A 21,019-nucleotide genomic window follows, 5' to 3' on the forward strand; every position below is an offset into this window, starting at 1 on the left:
GTTGTCGTCTCCCAAATCTGTGCCTATCTTTCCAGCAATTCCATGTTTGAACGCCTCCAATCGGGTTTCCGCCTGAAATGGACCTTATCAAAATCACAACTGACATCCTATGTGACTGTAACCATGGTAAACTCATCCTCCTCGACCTGTCTGCAGACTTTGACACGTTTGATCCCGCCATCCTCCTCCCACACCTCTCCTCCGTTGTCCAGCTGGGTGGGACTGCCCTCGCCTGATTCAATTTTTATCTATTTAGTCATAGCCAGAGAATCACCTGCAAATGGCTTCTCTTCCCGCTCCCGCACTGTTACCTCTGGAATCCCCCAAGGATCTATCATTGGCCTCCTCCTATTTCTTATCTACATGATACTGCTCGGCAATAACATCCAAAAACACGTCAGGACTTGGTTAGGAAGTTGGCTGAGCGAAAGGCGACAGAGAGTAGGGATAATGGGAAGGTACTCACATTGGCAGGATGTGACTAGTGGAGTCCCGCAGGGATCTGTCTTGGGGCCTCAATTATTCACGATATTTATTAACGACTTAGATGAAGGCATAGAAAGTATCATATCTAAGTTTGCCGATGACACAAAGATTGGTGGCATTGTAAGCAGTGGAGATGAAAACATAAAATTACAAAGGGATATTGATCGATTAGGTGAATGGGCAAAACTGTGGCAAATGGAATTCAATGTAGACAAATGTGAGGTCATCCACTTTGGATCAAAAAAGGATAGAACAGGGTACTTTTTAAATGGTAAAAAGTTAAAAACAGTGGATGTCCAAAGGGACCAAGGGGTTCAGGTACATAGATCATTGAAGTGTCATGAACAGGTGCAGAAAATAATCAAGAAGGCTAATGGAATGTTGGCCTTTATATCTAGAGGACTGGAGTACAAGGGGGCAGAAGTTATGCTGCAGCTATGTAAAACCCTGGTTAGACCGCACCTGGAGTACTGTGAGCAGTTCTGGGCACCGCACCTTCGGAAGGACATATTGGCCTTGGAGGGAGTGCAGCGTAGGTTTACTAAAATGATACCCGGACTTCAAGGGTCAAGTTACGAGGAGAGATTACACAAATTGGGGTTGTATTCTCTAGAATTTCGAAGGTTAAGGGGTGATCTGATCGAAGTTTATAAGATATTAAGGGGAACAGATAGGGTGGATAGAGAGAAACTACTTCCGCTGGTTGGGGATTTTAGGAGTGGGGGCACAGTCTAAAAATTAGAGCCAGACCTTTCAGGAGTGAGATTACAAAACATTTCTACACACAAAGGGTTGTAGAAGTTTGGAACTCTCTTCCGCAAACGGCAATTGATACTAGCTCAATTGCTAAATTTAAATGAGATAGATAGCTTTTTGGCAACCAAAGGTATTAAGGGATATGGGCCAAAGGCAGGTATATGGAGCTAGATCACAGATCAGCCATGATCTTATCAAATGGCGGAGCAGGCACGAGGGGCTGAATGGCCTACTTCTGTTCCTATGTTCCTATGTTCCACGTGTACGCTGATGACACCCAGCACTACCTCACCGCCACCTCTCTCAACTCCCCCACTGTCTCCAATTTGTCACACTGCTTGTCCGACATCCAGTATTGGATGAGCAGAAATTTCCTAACATTAAATATTGGAACGACCGAAGTCATTGTCTTCGGTCCCCGCCACAAATTCCATTCCAATGCCACTGGCTTCAGCCCTCTCGCTAGTCACTATCTGAAGCTGAACTAGACTGTTCACTACCTTAGCAACCTATTTGACCATGAACAGAGATTCCAACCACATATCCGCTCCATCACTAAGACCGCCTACGTCCACCTCCGTAACATTGCCAGTCTCTGCCAAGCCTCAATTCAACTGCTGCTGAAACCTTCATCCATGTTTTTGTTACCTCTAGACTCGACTATTCCAATGCTCTCCTGGCCGGCCTCCCACCTTGCACCCTCTGTAAACTTGAGCTCATCTAAAACTCTGCTGCCCGTATCCTAACTCGCACCAAGTCCCGTTCACCCATCGCTGGCCTACATTAGCTAGATTTTAAAAATCTCATCCTTGTGTTCAAATCCCTCCATGGCCTTGCCCCTCCCTATCTTTAACCTCCTTCAGTCCTACAACTCTCCGAGATTTCTACACTCCTCCAATTCTGGCTTCTTGGACATCCTTGATTTTAAATCGCTCCACCATTGGCGGTTGTGCCTTCAGCTGCCTAGTCCCTAAGCTCTGGAATTCCCTCCCTAAAGCTCTACCTCTCTCTCTCTCCTCCTTTAAGACAGTCCTTAAAACCTACTTCTTTGACCAAGCTTTTGGTCACCTGTCCTAATATCTCTTTATCAGTGTCAAATTTTATTTGATAACACTGCTGTGAAACACCTTGGGTCATTTTACCACGCTATATAAATGCAAGTTGTTGTTTTTGTACTAGCCCCATTGGGATAAGTAAAAATGGAACTAAGATAGGGCTGCTCCACAGAAGAGGGCAGATGGATGGAGCAATCGACTGTGTTGAAAGATGCAGAGAGATCCAAGAGAACGAGGAGGGAACGTACACATCTGTACACCACTGTTCAACATAACCCTCCAAACTCCTTTGGCTGAGAACTTTTTCAGTCCAGGTGTGATAGGCAGGAAATCTCAGCAGTGACTGACTGAGAGCTGGTCTTTCACTTGAGCAGAAAAAACACCTGGAATTCAGTCACCGCTGACAGGCTGCTCATTGTAACGGATGTTTGGATCCTGGGGAAGCTTTAAGTGCATCTTGTAACAAGCCAACCCACTGACTCTCACAATAAACTCAGGGAATATTGGGAATGGCAGGGCACAGACCGAACTGAAAAACATCAGCCCTGTTGCATTTTTTAAACATGAAAATCATCCTTCACTGGTCAACGTCAGTATCAGCCACACAGGGAAACCAGTCCACATAAATCTGAAGTACAGAACACTTCTTGGGAATTAAACAGAATTCTGAACATTTGGAAACCGCTGCTGCAAAAATAATCCTACACTGGAACATCAACAGGGAAAACTGATGGTATCAAGTCTGGTTTCAACTGGACAGTTACAGACTGGGACAAGACTAAACTGTTTTTTAAACATTCCCAAACCTACATGTTAAAATGACCAGCAGTGGACTACATCACTAGTAACATAACAGGCCCACACCCAGGCACAGCAGCGACAATGACACTAATGGAATTTCCAGCACATAATAACAGCAGTCTGTTAGGTCGCTGCCCTGCAGCTCTCTCTGATTTAATTAAAGGAGTGAAGAGAAGTTTGCATTGTAGGTAATTTATCTCAGATAATGACAACCCTCGGGGAACTAGCTGGTTTGACAAACGGCTGTTTTCTATGAGATACTTGCGCTGACTTTCTGGTGCAGAGCCTCACCCAACCAAAGCAAATAACAGCAAATCCTGGGTGCACTCTCACCTTTTCCCACTGTGCGCTCCCGTTAGACACGCCTCAATTAAAGAACATGCATTTGGGGAAATCAGCCCGACTGGGTGTAACCATGTTGTTTGAATTAGCCTGTAGCCAGTTGATTTATGGAGTCAATGAATTTCATTTTTCTGCAGTTACATCCTTCCCATTTATTAAGTTCCCGCTTACACTATAATTTAGATTTTATGAAAGACACTGTCACAAAATCTTCATGCACAGTAGTTCAAAGTGGACACTATCTATTAGTTAAAATAATGTACCAGTCATCCAACATTCTCCAAAGTCCTGCCGGCTGTTCGCTCACTCTCCACCACCCTGGAAAGTCCTCGGAGATGTCTCTCATTATGTAATGAGCATATCGGGATCCAAGTCATTGCTGTGAAAGCTATAGACTTGTTTTATTAGAACCATGCAAGCACGTCCAGCACTCCCAGGAGGTACAAGCAGGACATGTAAAAATCCAATGACAAAACCTAGGAGCAATTCTGTTATATTCTCCCTTCACTTCCAGTTTCCTCTCAAATTGGGCCTCACACATCCATGTAGAGACAGCACTGGCTTATACGAAACATTTTGGGCCAAAATTTGCTAGCAAAATAACGTTGAGTTTAATGCGCTCGCCGTTATCAATGTGCAAGCCGTCCAGCAACTTGTGACGAGGAAGAGATACCCCGTGAACTGCAATCGCCACAAGTTGCTGGACGATTTGTGGCATTAGCCTCGCAAAAACGAAAGCTCGCCCTCAACCTCCCGTGAGTTTGGTGACGTTGCTGCAACTGCGCTGCTAAAATGAATTAAATTCGCTGCAGAAAGTTAGAGCTGGTACTTAACAGCAAACAGACCCTTTTAATGACGAGATTCATGTTCCTGCAATGCCACTCAGCCTCTCTGGCCCAGAAAGGGGACAACTGAAACTGTGGAGTCTCATTCCTACAGGTAAATTGTTCAAGATTTTTAAAATTTTCATTTTAAAAAAAAAATGTTCTTACTTTTCCTCTGTCTTTTTTTTCTCTCAATTCAATCTTTCTTTCCATCTCTCTTTCTTTCTTTCTGTACCTGATTTGATTCTAATTCACTATTTCCTTCTCCATCCTTCCTCTGTTTCTTTCTCAATCCTTAAATCTCATTGGTTAAGGAGATAGACTGTTGGTCCCATCGTTCACCAAGGTCCGAGATGCCCCGTTTTCCTCACCGTTATCAGCTTGCACTTCCAGCAAGTTATGGCGCAAAAAAATTTCAAGCTGAAGGATGTGGGAAAGAGTCTAACTGACGGGGCACACTGCGAGATGTCCCGCTCCTGCAAATTCTGGGCCACTGAAACACAAATTTATACTAACCTTTCATTCTGGATACTGCAACTGCATTTGTTTCGGGTTGGACGAGCACTTGCTCACACCTGTGTAAGTCCACCTCCATCTCGAGACGGACTCTTTCCACTACGTGAGCTGCAGCAAGTTACATGGCAACCAAAGTTGCTCTATGATTGGCCAACAGGAAGACTAAAACCCTTCCCCCACACTCCTAGCACCTGGGTCAACTGATGAAATTCACTAACTATTGTTTTAAGATCCTCCTTTCAAAATGCCATCGTGATCTGATACTCAAATCCATCCACTACAGGCTTGGGGAGCTTTTCAGCTAGCAGATGTGTCAGTAGTTGTGGTGCCCTGACTTTATAAATAAAACACTTTGTTTGAGCTGGGCTCTGATGGTAGGCAAAACAGAAGTCAGGGAGCTGTTTGTGGACAATCTACCCATTCTTCACGCTAAACAAGATCGCCGCTCCTTCGGGGGACTCAACAACTTACATTTATATAGCGCCTTTAACGTAGTAAAATGCCCCAAGGCGCATCACAGCAGTGTAATCAGACAAAAATTGACACCGAGCCAAAGGAGACGTTAGGACAGGTGACCAAATTTTTGGTCTTGCAATGGAAACACTTGATTTTAAGGCAGTGCCGACCTCGACACTGGTTTCAGTCACCATTCAAATTCTCAGCTCCTCCCTCTGAAAATGACTGGATTTGGAACAAGTCCTCTCATCCCATTGTTGAATCTCTCCAACATGGAATTCTGGCAATTGATTGAAAGTTTCACTAACACCTGTAGTGGATCGAGGCAAAACAAATAGATACAACTGTGCACGCTCTGTTAATAGTGCATCTCTCAGTGTTGAAGAAACAATGATCACTAACTGTAAGATCATCTAATAAAAGGATTTTGATGTTTATATAATCACAGAATTCACAACACAGAAGGAGGCCATTCGGCCAATCATGCCTGTCCTAGTGCCGCCTTTTCAAGTGGAGCTAATCGTAATTCTTTACCACTGGTTTAAGTGAACACTTGTTATGAAGTATCTCACGGGAGCGTTTTTCACTATTTAACAGAAATGAGAGCAGAGTTAGGCATTAAAATTGATAGGAAGCCATTAGCTCAGCTGAAACCAATGCTTTGTTGTTTCCTTGTTCTGTGCTACCTGTTCTCAATCCAAAAACAAATCGGTGAAGGATTTTTTTTATCTGCTGTTACTCAGTACCTTGCTATGAGCTTTCACAGAAAGATGCAGCAGTTTTCTACTGAAGGATATTAAAAGGATCAGGTATGAATTAGCTCTCCCATCCAATTGGCAGTTCAATACAGATTTTACTGCAGCTGAGACATTGGTTAAACTTTGCTGTTGGTGGGAGAAGGGAAGTCAGGTTTCCCCAGAGTCCGAGATCTCACCGACCTTCGGGCTTTAAACAGTCCACTGCTCACTAACGCTGATTGACTGAGACGTGCTGGGCTCAGGGGGATTGTAAGCAGATGAGCAATAAACTGCTGAAAAGCCCCAATGAGCTGCTCCTCTGTAAATTTAATTCATCCTTATGGGAAATTGACAATCTCAAAGTTTGTTTGTTTAAATAAACAGCTAAAAGTACAAAGAACTAGCCAAGAACTTAATTTAAAAATAATTTTCAACACAAGCTACACAAGTAGATGGTGCAGGCATTTTTTGAAACCTGAACTACACATTGCCTCTGATTTCAAAACTCAAGAGGTTGACGGCACCCATACAAACAAAGACTTTGGTTCAAATGACACTGATCTATAAATCAGGCTTCCAAAGTCAGGAAATGTCAGTGAATCGAGCCGGACAAATTGGTTTTATTTCAGACAGTTTCCCACTTTCTGGAGTTGCATTAAAATTCTTCCAGGTTTTCCGGTTCCAGTAATCCATCCGCAGACAATAATCGCAGGTGATAAGTAAAGGGGAAGCTTAACTTTATACAGAGATAACTAACTGATCACAGAGAGGTAAGGCTAATGGATCTCACAGATTGATAGCGAGATCCACTGGACATCCTGAGCTGTCACTTGACTGCTTAAACTACTCAAGAGGTGCAAAATGATCAGAGGCAAGTCCTGATTGGCCAGCTTCCTCCACATGCCAATGGCATCCTACAGAGCAAACTCACTCATTGGAAAAACATTCTAATTGTTGCAGTTAAAAAAAATTACAAAATGAACACCTAAAAAGGTGGAAAACATCCCCCTTAGTCCCTGAAGAAGTAATCAGTTTTATGCAACCTTATTATTCGTTTTCTTACCCTCTCCACAGTATAACTTGGCACGCTGGGATTGCTTTAATGAAAGGATTTATTTTGCTAGTGGACTGTATGTTATTGTCTGAAATTCATCGGTTTCTGTGAATTGACAAACTACAGTTTTGCATGTCATGTAATGTTTAAACATTACATCCATCTTAGGCCAAACCAGATTCTGTCAAGGTGCTTACGGACTTTTATTGTTTGGACAGCTGTTATATCCAGAACCTCTCATCCATTTTCAAGTTCATTCTTGGCTCAGGTACACATTTTACAAATAAAATATGCTGCGATTTTCATTTTTACTCATGTGCAGCACATACCTCAATTTAATTCCAAAATCTCATCAAGCAACTGACATCTTTATTACCACACCACTGAAACTTGTGCTCAGTGAACGTTACATCATATTTTCTGTAAGTTGAAGATGTACTGCTGCATCAGATCAGATGCGTGATTTGAGTACACTGACTGTAGTCACTCACATGACCACCTTTTCCCAACCTATCAGTTGCTGATTGATGGACTACCTAACCTGTTGCCCTTTCCATATGTCATCGATCTGGTGTATAGGTCAATTTCACTCTTACAAATTTAATCCTCTTATTTCATCAACACATTTGCTAAACGAGGCAAACATTTTAGCACTTTTCACAAATTCAGAAAAATAGCTGTGGTGCTGCTGTGGTCTGATATCCTCAGCAGGAAGGCACAGTGGGCTAGAGGTTTTGATATTGGACGTGCAACTCACAGGCCGCGAGTTCAAATCCCACAACAGCAAGCTGCAAAATTGAATTCAGTAAATCTGGTCCTTTGTGAGAAAGGTCACTGCGAAAGCGGTTGTAAAAAGCCAGCTGTTTCACTAATGTCCTTCAAGGAATGGATCCAGCTACCCCTACTTGCCTTTCTAGTCCCACACTATGTGGTTGACTCTTAATGCCCTTAGGACATCAATGGATGGCCAATACATCCCACCTTACCAGTGTTAGCCATATCTCAAGAATGCATAAAAAAGCCAGAAAGAATGGAGGGAAGGATGTAACAAAGGAGCAAGAACATGCATTTATATGGTGCTTTATGACATGCCAAAGTATTTCCTTTAAGGAAACCTGCTAATTACAGATATCAAAATGTAAACAGGACTTCAATTCCCATCATGCAAAGCATCGCTCCCAGAGTCTGTCAATGTTTCAGTAAATAATCCAATCCTATGCCTCATTAGTTCTTCAACACCAAAAGCACAAAATGATTATATTATATTAAAAATGGCACCGAACTGATAACCTTACACATAATCAGTCTTCACTTTGGCTAAACAATCAAAATGCTGTTCACCATCCAAAAAACAGGGATACACGAGAAACCTGCAATGTCAGATTCCTCCAATATCAGAATAATTTCGGTTATGCTCAGAGGTTGTGTGTTTTCTATTCTGAATAATGCCACTTTAAGAACTCAATTAACGTACGTACAAACGTTGAATGACCTTCAGGTTAATAACTAGCTCCGCTGATACCAAGTTAGCTCCCTTGCACTGATCAGCTCAGGATCTCCTCCAAGCCGCCTTCACTCAGAGGGTGGTGAGCCTGTGGAATTCTCTACCACAGAAGGCTGTGGAGGCCAAGTCACTGAATATATTTAAGAAGGAGCTAGATAGATTTCTAGACACAAAAGGCATCAAGGGGTATGGGGAGAGAGCGGGAATATGGTATTGAGATAGAGGATCAGCCATGATCATATTGAATGGCGGAGCAGGCTCGGAGGGCTGAATGGCCTACTCCTGCTCCTATTTTCTATGTTTCTAATACTGTACTCTTGTTTGAACTAAAATATTTGACTATCACCCAGATGATAACCAGGGATGGAAACTCTAGTTATGAGGAGTGATTGAAGCAGAGAAGATTAAGAGGAGGTTTAGTAGTAGTTTTTAAAATTGTGAAGGGTTTTAATACGATAAACGAGGACAGACTATTTCCTCTGGTCTTGGAGTCAGTGACGAGAAGTCATCAATTTAAAATTGTCACTAAGAGATTAAGGAGAGAGGTTAAAAGAAATGTTTTAGCCTGAGGGAGTAATTGACCCAGGACCACTGCATCGTAAAGGGAAAATTGGATAGATATTTGAAGCACGGAAAGATACAGGGCTTTGGGCAGACAAAGGGCAGGGGATTAAGTTTTGCATTGCTCAAGCAAAGAGCCGGCACAGGCACGATGGGCCGAATAGCCTTTCTTTGTGCTGTAAACTTCTACGGTCCAAAAAACGAAACAGAAAATGTCAGAAAATAATGTTTCAGTACTCAAAATTATTTTCTAATAGTTTTATATTTTAAAAAAGAATACTGATAGTGACAATTGTCGTTTTAAAAAATACACAGAGTATATTGGATATAAGTGATTTTTGATGAATTTATCCTGCGTTACTATCTCTTCAGTTCCTGTATGCAATTCAGGATGTTTGGATACTCATACAATACCAATACAAATTTCAATTGCTATGGCACAGTTCTAGTTGGCCCACTTATCCTGAAGTCATCCTGTACACTACTTAATGGCCCATTACAGTGCTCTCTTCTCTATACCTGGCATCAACCACAATTACTGTAGCCAATGCCACCAATGTAATGTTGCTCACTTTGACACAAATGCCACAAGTTACTATCTTGAACTGTTCATAATTTTTACTTTGTTAAAGTCCTTAATGAGTTTCCCCACCCTTGGGCTGGGAGAACTCACCCCAGAGTATTTAGAGGAATGAGGGAGGAAATATGTGTAGCTCTGAAAGTGATTGAGAGTGTCAAACACTCACAGACTGCAACAGGCAGTATTCAAATTCAAAAAGGGTTACAGAGCCAAACTCAGCAACTACTTAGTTCCCAGGTGTGTGCCTCTAATGGGTCTGTATTCCCAGGTGTGTGCCTCTAATGGGTCTGTATTCCCAGGTGTGTGCCTCTAATGGGTCTGTATTCCCAGCTGTGTGCCTCTAATGGGTCTGTATTCCCAGGTGTGTGCCTCTAATGGGTCTGTATTCCCAGGTGTGTGTCTCTAATGGGTCTGTAGTTCGCAGGTGTGTGTCTCTAATGGGTCTGTATTCCCAGGTGTGTGCCTCTAATGGGTCTGACACACACCGAGGAACTACAGGCCCATTACAGACACACCCATTAGAGTGTCACAGCTGGGAACTACTGACCCATTACAGAGTCAAACCTGCGAACTACAGACCCATTAGAGACACACACCGGGAACTACAGACCCATAAGAGACACACACCTGGGAATACAGACCCATTAGAGACACATCTGGGAATGACAGATCCATTAGGGACACACACCTGGGAACTACAGACCCATTAGAGACACACACCTGGGAACTACAGACCCATTAGAGACACACATCTGGGAACGACAGATCCATTAGGGACACACACCTGGGAACCTGGCACCCATTAGAGACACACACCTGGGAACTACAGACCCATTAGAGACACACATCTGGGAACGACAGATCCATTAGGGACACACACCTGGGAACCTGGGACCCATTAGCAGAGGCATATTTCGAAGGTGGTGATCATCCTTTAAGAATCACCTCATTGAAACCAGGCCTATTATAATATTCAGTGTACAATTTGCATTGCCATAGGCTAAATTGCAAAATAACCTTTGGTACATAAGGCATGTCCCCAGATTTTTATGACGTAAAAGGCAGCAGGATTTACTGAGATAGTTTTCAAAGCTTTTTGTTGTACAGATCACAACATCTGACCAGTGTGGGTCTCTAACATGGCAGCTAGTTTGCTAGCAACTGCTGTCCACGGGTTATAATGGGGCGGGAAAATCCACGGGGGAGGGTTTCTCAGTGTAAGTGCCTGGACATGTCCACCACGAAACTCCGCCGCTGACCCCAGCACACTTTCCGGGGGCAGGGGGGAGGTACCCTTCCTTACCCCCACCTGTCACAGGAGCCCAGGAACCCCAACATAGAGGTGCTGGTTTAAGGGGGTGCCAGTGTTTCCAGGTCCCCACCTAACTTGTAGCTGTTCCACCACATTCCCAGCAGGCCCACGCCTGAAGAGTGAGGGATGTTCAGGTCTGTGTACGTGAATCACGAGAGAAACAAAGAAATTGGTTCACAGTTAATTCTTTTTAAACGGACAAGTCACACCAGAGCTGTTGGCTCATCTTCAAATGTAAACAGTGTTTCTTTCTCCTTTTGTTGTCGCTATACTGCGTGAGCAGCCCTCACTAACGTCTGAAATAGACTGAACTGTCTTTGTATCACAAGCTCTTTTTTCCACAGATATGAACTGGGTGGGAAGGTCCTCACCCGGTATGTACACGGTGGGACTGCTGCAAGCATGTCATCTCCTCCTTCTCCCACTATGCTAATCATGCATCGAGTCTATCCCATAATATCAATCAATCCCATTTTCCAATCCTGTTGGAAAAGTGTGGGGCAGAGGGAAAATCTTATCCTCAGCTGATCTTGCAGAGACCCCAACACACAAAGCAAGTGTGAGGTCATCCAATTTGGAACCAAGGAAGAGAAATCAGAGTATTTTCTAAATGGTGAGAAACTAGGAACCGTAGAGGAGAGATTTAGGGGTCCAAATACAGAAATCACTAAAAGCTAGTGGACGGGTACAAAAAGTAAGCAAAAGGCTAATGGAATGTTGATCATTATCTCAAGGGGGCTGGAATACAAAGGGGTGGAAGATGTGTTACAGCTGTACAGAGCTCTGGTTAGACCCCATCTGGAGATATTGTGTTCAGTTCTGGGCACCGCACCTCAGAAAGGATATATCGGCCTTGGAGGGGGTGCAGTGCAGATTCACCAGAACGATACCAGCGCTTAAAAGGGTTATGAGGATAAGTTGCATTAAACTTGGCTTGTATTCCCTCGAGTATAAAAGTTTGAGGGGTGATCTGATCAATGTGTTTAAAATGTTAGAAGAGGTAGACACAGAAACTATTTCCTCTGATGGGGGAAATCTATCACAAGGGGACATAATCTTAAAATTAGAGCTAGGCCATTCAGGAGTGAAATCAGGAAGCACTTTTTCATACAAAGGGTTGCAGAAATCTCGAACTCTCACCCCCGAAAGGTTGTGGATAAAGGGGGTCAACTGAAGCTTTCAAGACTGAAATCGATATATTTTTGTTGGGTAAGGGCATCTAGAGATATTGAGCAAAGACGGGTAAAAGGAGTTGAGGTGCAGATCAGCCCTAATGCTGCACTTGTAACTGATAAGTAATATCTAAGTAATATCTGATTTTCCCTCAGTCCCTGTAGGGAAGTGCCTCACGTCTGATTGGAACTAAAACGTAGCAGCTAAGTTTGGGAACTCTGAACCTGAGTTTATGCCATGACTCGCATTGTGGCAACACAGCTCATAGAATCATAGAATGGTTACAGCACGGAGGGAGGCCATTCGGCCCATGCCGGCTCTTTGTAAGAGTAATCCCGTTATTATCGTTCCCCCATCGCCCTGCAAATCTTTTCCCTTCAGGTATTTATCAAATTCCTTTTTGAAAGCCACGATCGAATCTGCTTCCACCACCATTTCAGGCAGCGGATTCCAGATCATAACAACTCGCTGCGTAAAAACGTTTTTCCTCATGTCGCCTTTGGTTCTTTTGCCAATCACCTTAAATCAGTGTACTCTGAGTCTCGACTCTTCCACCAATGGAAACAGTTCTCCTTTATTTACTTTATCCAAACCCTTCAAGATTTTGAACACCTCTATCAAATCTCCTCTCAACCTTCTCTGCTCTAAGGAGAGCAACCCCAACTTCTCCCATCTATCCACGTAACTGAAATCCCTCATCCCTGGAACCATTCTGGTAAATCTTTTCTGCACCCTCTCTAAGGCCTTCACATCCTTCCTAAAGTGCGGTGCCCAGAATTGGACACAATACTCCAGTTGTGGCTGAACCAGTATTTTATAAAGGTTCTACATAACTTCCTTGCTTTTGTACTCTATGCCTCTATTTATAAAGCCCAGGATCCCGTATGCTTCTTTAATAGCTTTCTCAAGTTCTAGTTTGGAATTTTTATATCATCCGCATTTTTGTGCTAGTGATCATAATTCAGTTAGATTTAGCATAGTTATGGAAAAGGACAAAGATAGAACAGGAGTAAAACTTCTCAATTGGGGAAAGGCCAACTTTACTAAACTGAGATGTGATTTGGCAAAAGTGGACTGGAAACAGCTACTTGAAGGTAAATCAGTGTCAGAGCAGTGGGAAGCATTCATGGAGGAGATTGTACAAAGGAAAAGGGTGGGACTCCCAAATCTACAGCCCCCTGGATGTGAAGGAGTATGCAGGTTAGGATAAGGCAAAAAAGGGAAGTTTATGTCAGATAGATAGCAGTGCAGGGTAGATAAGGTTGTGAAGAAGGCATACGGAACGCTTTCCGTTATTAGCCAAGATATAGAATACAAAAGCCGGGATGTATTGATGGAACTGTATAAAACGCTGGTAAGGCCACAGTTGGAGTATTGTGCGCAGTTCTGGTCACCACATTACAGGAAGGACGTAATTGCTCTGGAGAAAGCGTAGAGAAGATTTACAAGAATGTTGTCAGGGCTTGAAAATTGCAGCTACGAGGAGAGACTGGATAGGCTGGGGTTGTTTTCCTTGGAGCAGAGGAGGCTGAGGGGAGACTTGATTGAGGTGTACAAAATTATGAAGGGCCTACATAGAGTAGACAGGAAGTACCTGTTTCCCCTAGAGGGAGTTCAAGAACTAGAGGACATAGATTTAAGCTGATTGGCGAAAGGATTAGAGCAGAAATGAGGAAAAACTTTTTTACCCAGAGGTTGGTGGGTGTATGGAATTCGCTGCCCAAATTGGTGGTAGAGGCAGGGACCCTCAACTCTTTTAAAAAGTACCTGGACCCAAACCCTGTAAGCTGCAAGGCTACAGACCAGGTGTTGGAAGGTGGGATTAGAATGGGCACCTGGTTGTTCTTCGAGCCGGCACGGACACGATGGGCCAAATGGCCCTCAACTGTGCTGTATCTTTTCAATGGTTCTTTAGTTCTATACCGAGAGCTCAATACTGCAGAAAGCCGAGAGGAGTGTAGAAAGTGCAGGGGTGAAATTGAAAAGGAAACTAGGAAAGCAAAGAGGGGGAATGAAAAAATATTGGCAAGTAAAATCAAGGAAAAACTACAGGTTCAAATTCAAATTGGAGGGTATGGCATGATAGCTATTACTGAGACATGGCTGCAGGATGGTCAGGATTGGGAACTAAATATACACGGTTATAAGGTCTACAGGAGAGACAGGGAAAATGGAAGAGGGGGAGGAGTAGCCTTAGTGATTAGAGATGAAATCACTTCAATGATAAAGGAGGATATAACGAGAGGTAAGCAGCCAACAGATATGGGTTGAATTGAGAAATAGGAAAGGATCTAAGACTATAGTGGGAGTTGTGTATAGGACCCCTGGCAGCAGCTCTGAAGTGCTAGATTGTATAAATGCAGAGATTAGACAAGCGTGTAAGAAAGGCATAGTGGTCTTAATGGGGGACTTTAACCTTCACATAGATTGGGAAAAGCAGACTAACTTTCTGACAGTTGCTAGTGAATTTCTTGAGTGTGTTCGGGATAGTTTTCTACAGCAGTATGTCCTAGAGGCAACAAGGGGGCAAGCCATACTAGATTTAGTAATGAGTAATGAACCAGATTTAGTTAACGGCTTAACTGTGCGTGAACATCGATCCAATAGCGATCATAACATGATTGAGTTCAATATAGTGTTTGAAAGGGAAAAAAGTGAGTCAGCTGCTAAGATTCTAGACTTGGGTAAGGCCGACTTCAATGGGATGAGACAGAGACTGTCCACAGTAAACTGGGCAAATCTGTTAATGGGTAAAACGACTGATGATCAGTGGGAAATGTTTAAAGAAACATTTAGCGTGATACAGAATCGGTTTATACCCCTGAGGGGCAAGAACTCTACTTGCCAAAAAAAAAGCCATGGACAACTAAAGAGGTAAGGGACAGAATAAGACATAAGGAAAGGGCATACAAAAAGGCAAAAAATGGCACAGATCCTGGCAAATGGGAAAGATACAAAGATCAACAAAGGGTCACAAAACAGATAGTAAGAGCTACAAAAAGTGAGTAAGAAAAGAAACTTGCAAGGGATATCAAAACCAATACGAAGAACTTTTATAGTTATATTAGGAAAAAGAGGGTGGTCAGGAGCAGTGTTGGCCCCTTAAAAACTGAAAGTGGGGATATTGTCATTGACAATGGGGAAATGGCGGACATGTTGAATAATTACTTTGCGACAGTATTTACAGTGGAAAAAGAGGATAGCATGCCAGAAATCCCAAGAAAACTAATATTGAATTGGGGACAGGGACTCAATAAAATTAATATAAGTAAAGCAACAGTAATGAAGAAAATAATAGCACTAAAGAGTGACAAATCCCCAGGACCAGATGGTTTCCATCCCAGGGTTTTAAAGGAAGTAGGTGAGCACATTGCAGATGCCCTAACTATAATCTTTCAAAGTTCTCTAGATTCAGGAACTGTCGCTCTGGATTGGAAAAATGCACATGTCACTCCGCTTTTTAAGAGAGAGAGGGAAACCAGGGAATTATAGACCAGTTAGCCTAACATCTGTTGTGGGGAAAATGCTGGAGTCTATAATTAAGGATAGGGTGACAGAACACCTCGAGAATTTTCAGTTAATCAGGGAGAGCCAGCATGGATTTGTGAAAGGTAGGTCGTGCCTGACAAACCTGATTGAATTTTTTGAAGAGGTGACTAAAGTAGTGGACAGAGGAATGTCAATGGTTGTTATTTATATGGACTTCCAGAAGGCATTTGATAAGGTCCCACATAAGAGACTGTTAGCTAAGATATAAGCCCATGGAATCGAGGGAAAAGTACAGACTTGGTTAGGAAGTTGGCTGAGCGAAAGGCAACAGAGAGTAGGGATAATGGGAAGGTACTCACATTGGCAGGATGTGACTAGTGGAGTCCCGCAGGGATCTGTCTTGGGGCCTCAATTATTCACAATATTTATTAACGACTTAGATGAAGGCATAGAAAGTCTCATATCTAAGTTTGCCGATGACACAAAGATTGGTGGCATTGTAAGCAGTGGAGATGAAAACATAAAATTACAAAGCGATATTGATAGATTAAGTGAATGGGCAAAACTGTGGCAGGTGGAATTCAATGTAGACAAATGTGAGGTCATCCACTTTGGATCAAGAAAGGATAGAACAGGGTACTTTCTAAATGGTGAAAAGTTAAAAACAGTGGATGTCCAAAGGGACTTAGGGGTTCAGGTACATAGATCATTGAAGTGTCATGAACAGGTGCAGAAAATAATCAAGAAGGCTAATGGAATGCTGGCCTTTATATCTAGAGGACTGGAGTACAAGGGGGCAGAAGTTATGCTGCAGCTATATAAAACCCTGGTTAGACCGCACCTGGAGTGCTGTGAGCAGTTATGGGCACTGCACCTTCGGAAGGACACAATGGCCTTGGAGGGAGTGCAGCATGGGTTTACTAGAATGATACCCGGACTTCAAGGGTTAAGTTACGAGGAGAGATTACACAAATTGGGGTTGTATTCTCTAGAGTTTAGAAGGTTAAGGGGTGATCTGATCGAAGTTTATAAGGTATTAAGGGGAACGGATAGGGTGGATAGAGAGAAACTATTTCCGCTGGTTGAGGATTCTAGGAGCAGGGGGCACAGACTAAAAATTAGAGCCAGACCTTTCAGGAGCGAGATTAGAAAACATTTCTACACACAAAGGGTGGTAGAAGTTTGGAACTCTCTTCCGCAAACAGCAATTAATACTGTCTCAATTGCTAAATTTAAATCTGAGATAGATAGCTTTTTGGCAATCAAAGGTATTAAGGGATATGGGCCAAGGGCAGGTATATGGAGTTAGATCACAGATCAGCCATGATCTTATCAAATGGCAGAGCAGGCACGAGGGGCTGAATGGCCTACTCCTGTTCCTATGTTTATAAAACATCTTTGGGTTTTCGGAATACATAAGGAGCAAGAGGATAACTAAGGAAAGAGTAGGGTTTATTAGAGACCAAAATGGTTAACTATGTGTGGAGGCAAAAGACATGGGTATGAATACTTAATGAATACTTTGCATCTGTCATAACAAAAGAGGGAGACAATGCAGACATTGTAGTTAAGGAGGAGGAGTGTGAAATATTGGATAGGATAAACATAGTGAGAGGAAATATTAAGGGGTTTAGCATCTTTGAAGATAGATAAATTGCCAGGCCCGGATGAATCGTGTTCCAGGCTGTTAAGAGAAACAAGGGAGGAAATAGCGGAGGCTCTGACCATCATTTTCCAATCCTTCCTCGCTACAGGCGTGGTGCTGGAGGATTGGAGGACTGCTAATGTTGTTTAAAAAGTGAGAAAGGGTTAGACCGAGTAATTACAGGCCAGTCAGACTCACCTTGGTGGTGGGCAAATTATTGGAAAAAATTCTGAGGGACAGCATAAATCGTCATTTAGAAAGGCACAGAGTAATCAAGGACAGTCAAACATGGATATGTTAAGGGAAGTTCATGTCTGACAATTTTTTGAGGAGGTAACAAGGAGAATCGATGAGGGTAGCACATTTGATGTAGTCTATCTGGATTTTAGCAAGGCTTTTGCCAAGGGTCGCACATGGCAGACTAGTCAGAAAAGTAAAAGCCCATGGGATTCAAGGGAAAGTGGCAAGTTGGATCCAAAATTGGCTCGGTGGCAAGAAGCAAAGGGTAATGGTCGACGGGTGTTTTTGTGACTGGAAGGATGTTTCTAGTGGGGTTCCGCAGGCCTGTCTATGTCCTCCTCACTGTTCACTACATTTCCAAGTTTTGTGTCATCTTAGCTAATTTCGAATCCATGCTGCCACTTCTCCTTTTATTCCATGAACTTCAATTTTGCTGACAAGTCTGTTCTGTGGCACTTAATCAAATGCCTTTTGAAAGTCCATATACACCACATCAACTCTCTCTGTTACCTCATCAAAAAACTCAATCAAGTTAGTTAAACACTATTTGCCTTTAACAAATCCATGCTGGCTTTCCTTTATTAATCTACACTTGACCAAGTGACTATTAATTTTGTCCCGGATTATCGTTTCTAAAAGCTTCCCCACCGCAGAGGCTAAACTGACTGGCCTGTAGATAGATAGAATGTTCCTCCAACACCTGATATCTACCCCTAATTCATTTTATCTACAGTCACTGCTCTGGAGAGATCAATGGTTTTTTTTATTGCCAGATTAATTGTTAATCAGGTTGGACTGTTTACAACCATTTCTTACTGCCACATTCATACTGCACTAAAGGTGTGTCGGGGCTAGATTCCAACCCAGGTCCATTTTCGCAGAGCAGTAAACCTTTGCGCTGATTCAGATGAAGGGTATTGGTGCTGAGGAACAAACTGTTTTCCACTTCAGGCACATAATGTCAGGGCACACCCAGGGCAGCTTTAGCACTTTTAGCTGTAAAGCTTCCTCTACGGAACAGCGAGCCTCAGTCACAACTCAGAAGAACTTGTCCAACTTCACCTATTTCATTTTCATGGCATCGGAGTACAATTGCAGATGTAGTACCAACATGGGGGCAGTTTTAAACTGTGAGTCTATGCACATTAGGAACTGGATTAAGTCCTACCCAGACTCATTTCTGCAACAACCTGCATTATAGAAACAAGGAGCAGGAGTAAGCCATTTGGCCCTTCGAGCCTGCTCCGCCATTCAATATGATCATGGCTGATCCTCTATCTCAATACCATATTCCCACTCGCTCCCCATACCCCTTGATGCCTTTTGTGTCTAGAAATCTATCTTGCTCTTTCTTAAATATATTCAGTGACTTGGCCTCCACAGCCTTCTGTGGTAGAGAATTCCACAGGTTCACCTCCCCCGAGCGAAGAAATTTCTCCTCATCCCAGTCCTAAATGTCCTACCCCGTATCCTGAGGCTGTGACCCTCGTTCTGGACCCCCCCAGCCAGGGAAAACATCCTCCCTGCATCCAGTCTGTCTAGCACTGTCAGAACTTTATATGTTTCAATGAGATCCCCTCTCATTCTTCACTCGAGTGAATACAGGCCGAGTCGACCCAATCTCTCCTCATACGACAGTCCTGCCATCCCAGGAATCAGTCTGGTGAACCTTTGCTGCGCTCCCTCCATGGCAAGTATTTCCTTTCTTAGGTAAGGAGACCAAAACTGCACACAATACTCCAGGTGTGGTCTCACCAAGGCCCTGTATAACTGCAATAAGACATCCTTGCTCCTGTACTCAAATCCTCTTGCAATGAAGGCCAACTTACTATTTGCCTTCCCAACTGCTTGCTGTACCTGCATGTTTGCTTTCAGTGACTGGTGTACAAGGACACCCAGGTCCCTTTGTACATCAACATTTCCCAATCTAACACCATTTAAATAATACTCTGCCTTTCTGTTTTTCCTTCTGAAGTGGATAACTTCACATTTATCCACATTATACTGCATCTGCCATGTATTTGCCCACTCACTCAACTTGTCTAAATCGCCTTGAAGCCTCTTTGCATCCTCCTCACAACTCACAATCCCTCCTAGTTTTGTGTCATCAGCAAGCTTAGAAATATTACATTTGGTTCCCTCATCCAAATCATTGATATATATTGTGAATAGCTGGGGCCCAAGCACTGATCCCTGCGGTACCCCACTAGTCACTGCCTGCCACCCCGAAAAAGATCCATTTATTCCTACTCTCTGTTTCCTGTCTGTTAACCAATTTTCAATCCATGCCAGTATATTACCCCCAATCCCATGTGCTTTAATTTTACACACTAACCTCTTATGTGGGACTTTATCAAAGGCCTTCTGAAAATCCAAATACACCACATCCACTGGTTCTCCCTTATCTATTCTACCAGTTACATCCTCAAAAAACTCCAGTAGGTTTGTCAAACATGATTTCCCTTTCATAAATCCATGTTGACTTTGTCTAATCCCGTTGATATCTTTTAAATGTCCTGTTATCACATCCGTTATAATAGACTCGAGCATTTTCCCTACTACTGAGGTTAGGCTAACCGGTTTGTAGTTCCCTATTTTCTCTCCCTCCTTTTTTAAATAGTGGGGTTACATTTGCCACCCTCCAATCTGCAGGAACTGTTTCATAATCTATAGAATTTTGGAAGATGATAACTAATGCATCCACTATTTCCATGGCTACCTCTTTTTGTACTCTGGGATGCAGATTATCAGGCCCCGGGGATTTATCGGCTTTTAGTCCCATCAATTTCTCCAGCACTATTTTTTTTTACTAATATTAATTTCCTTTAATTCCTCCTTCTCACTAGTCCCTTGGTTCCCTAGCATTTCTGGGAAGTTATTTGTGTCCTCTTCTGTGAAGACAGAACCAAAGTATTTGTTTACTTGCTCTGCCATTTCCTTGTTCCCCATTATAAATTCTCCCATTTCTGACTGTAAGGGACCTACATTTGTCTTCACTAATCTTTTTCTTTTTACATACTTGTAGAAGCTTTTACAGTCCACTTTTATGTTCCTTGCAAGTTTACTCTCATACTCTATTTTTCCCCTCTTAATCAATATCTTGGTCCTTTTTTGCTGAATTCTAAACTGCTCCCAATCCTCAGGCTTGCTACTTTTTCGGGCAACTTTATATGACTCCTCTTTGGATCTAATACTATCCTTAATTTCTTTTGTTAGCCATGGTTGGGCCGCTTTTCCTTTTGTGTTTTTGTGCCAGAAAGGAATGTATAGTTTTTGCAATTCATGCATTCGTTCCTTAAATGTTAGCCATTGCCTATCCATCATCATGCCTTTTAATGAAGCTTCCCAATCTATCATAGCCAACTCACTCCTCATACCTTCGTAGTTCGATTTGTTTAGATTTAGGACCCTAGTTTCAGATTGGACTACTTCACTTTCTATCTTAATGAAGAACTCTATCATGTTATGGTCACTCTTCCTTAAAGGAC

The 21,019-nt window shown here is 42.8% G+C and overlaps 1 protein-coding gene across 1 annotated transcript in view; it reads right to left on the reverse strand.

The window, feature by feature from the left end:
• The window catches only part of adamts17 (ADAM metallopeptidase with thrombospondin type 1 motif, 17), a 547,852-nt gene that overhangs the window by 424,113 nt on the left and 102,720 nt on the right, over positions 1-21,019 (reverse strand). The window lies entirely within an intron of this gene.

The sequence above is a fragment of the Heptranchias perlo genome, chromosome 34, assembly GCF_035084215.1.
Source record: "Heptranchias perlo isolate sHepPer1 chromosome 34, sHepPer1.hap1, whole genome shotgun sequence".
Lineage (NCBI taxonomy): Eukaryota > Metazoa > Chordata > Chondrichthyes > Hexanchiformes > Hexanchidae > Heptranchias > Heptranchias perlo.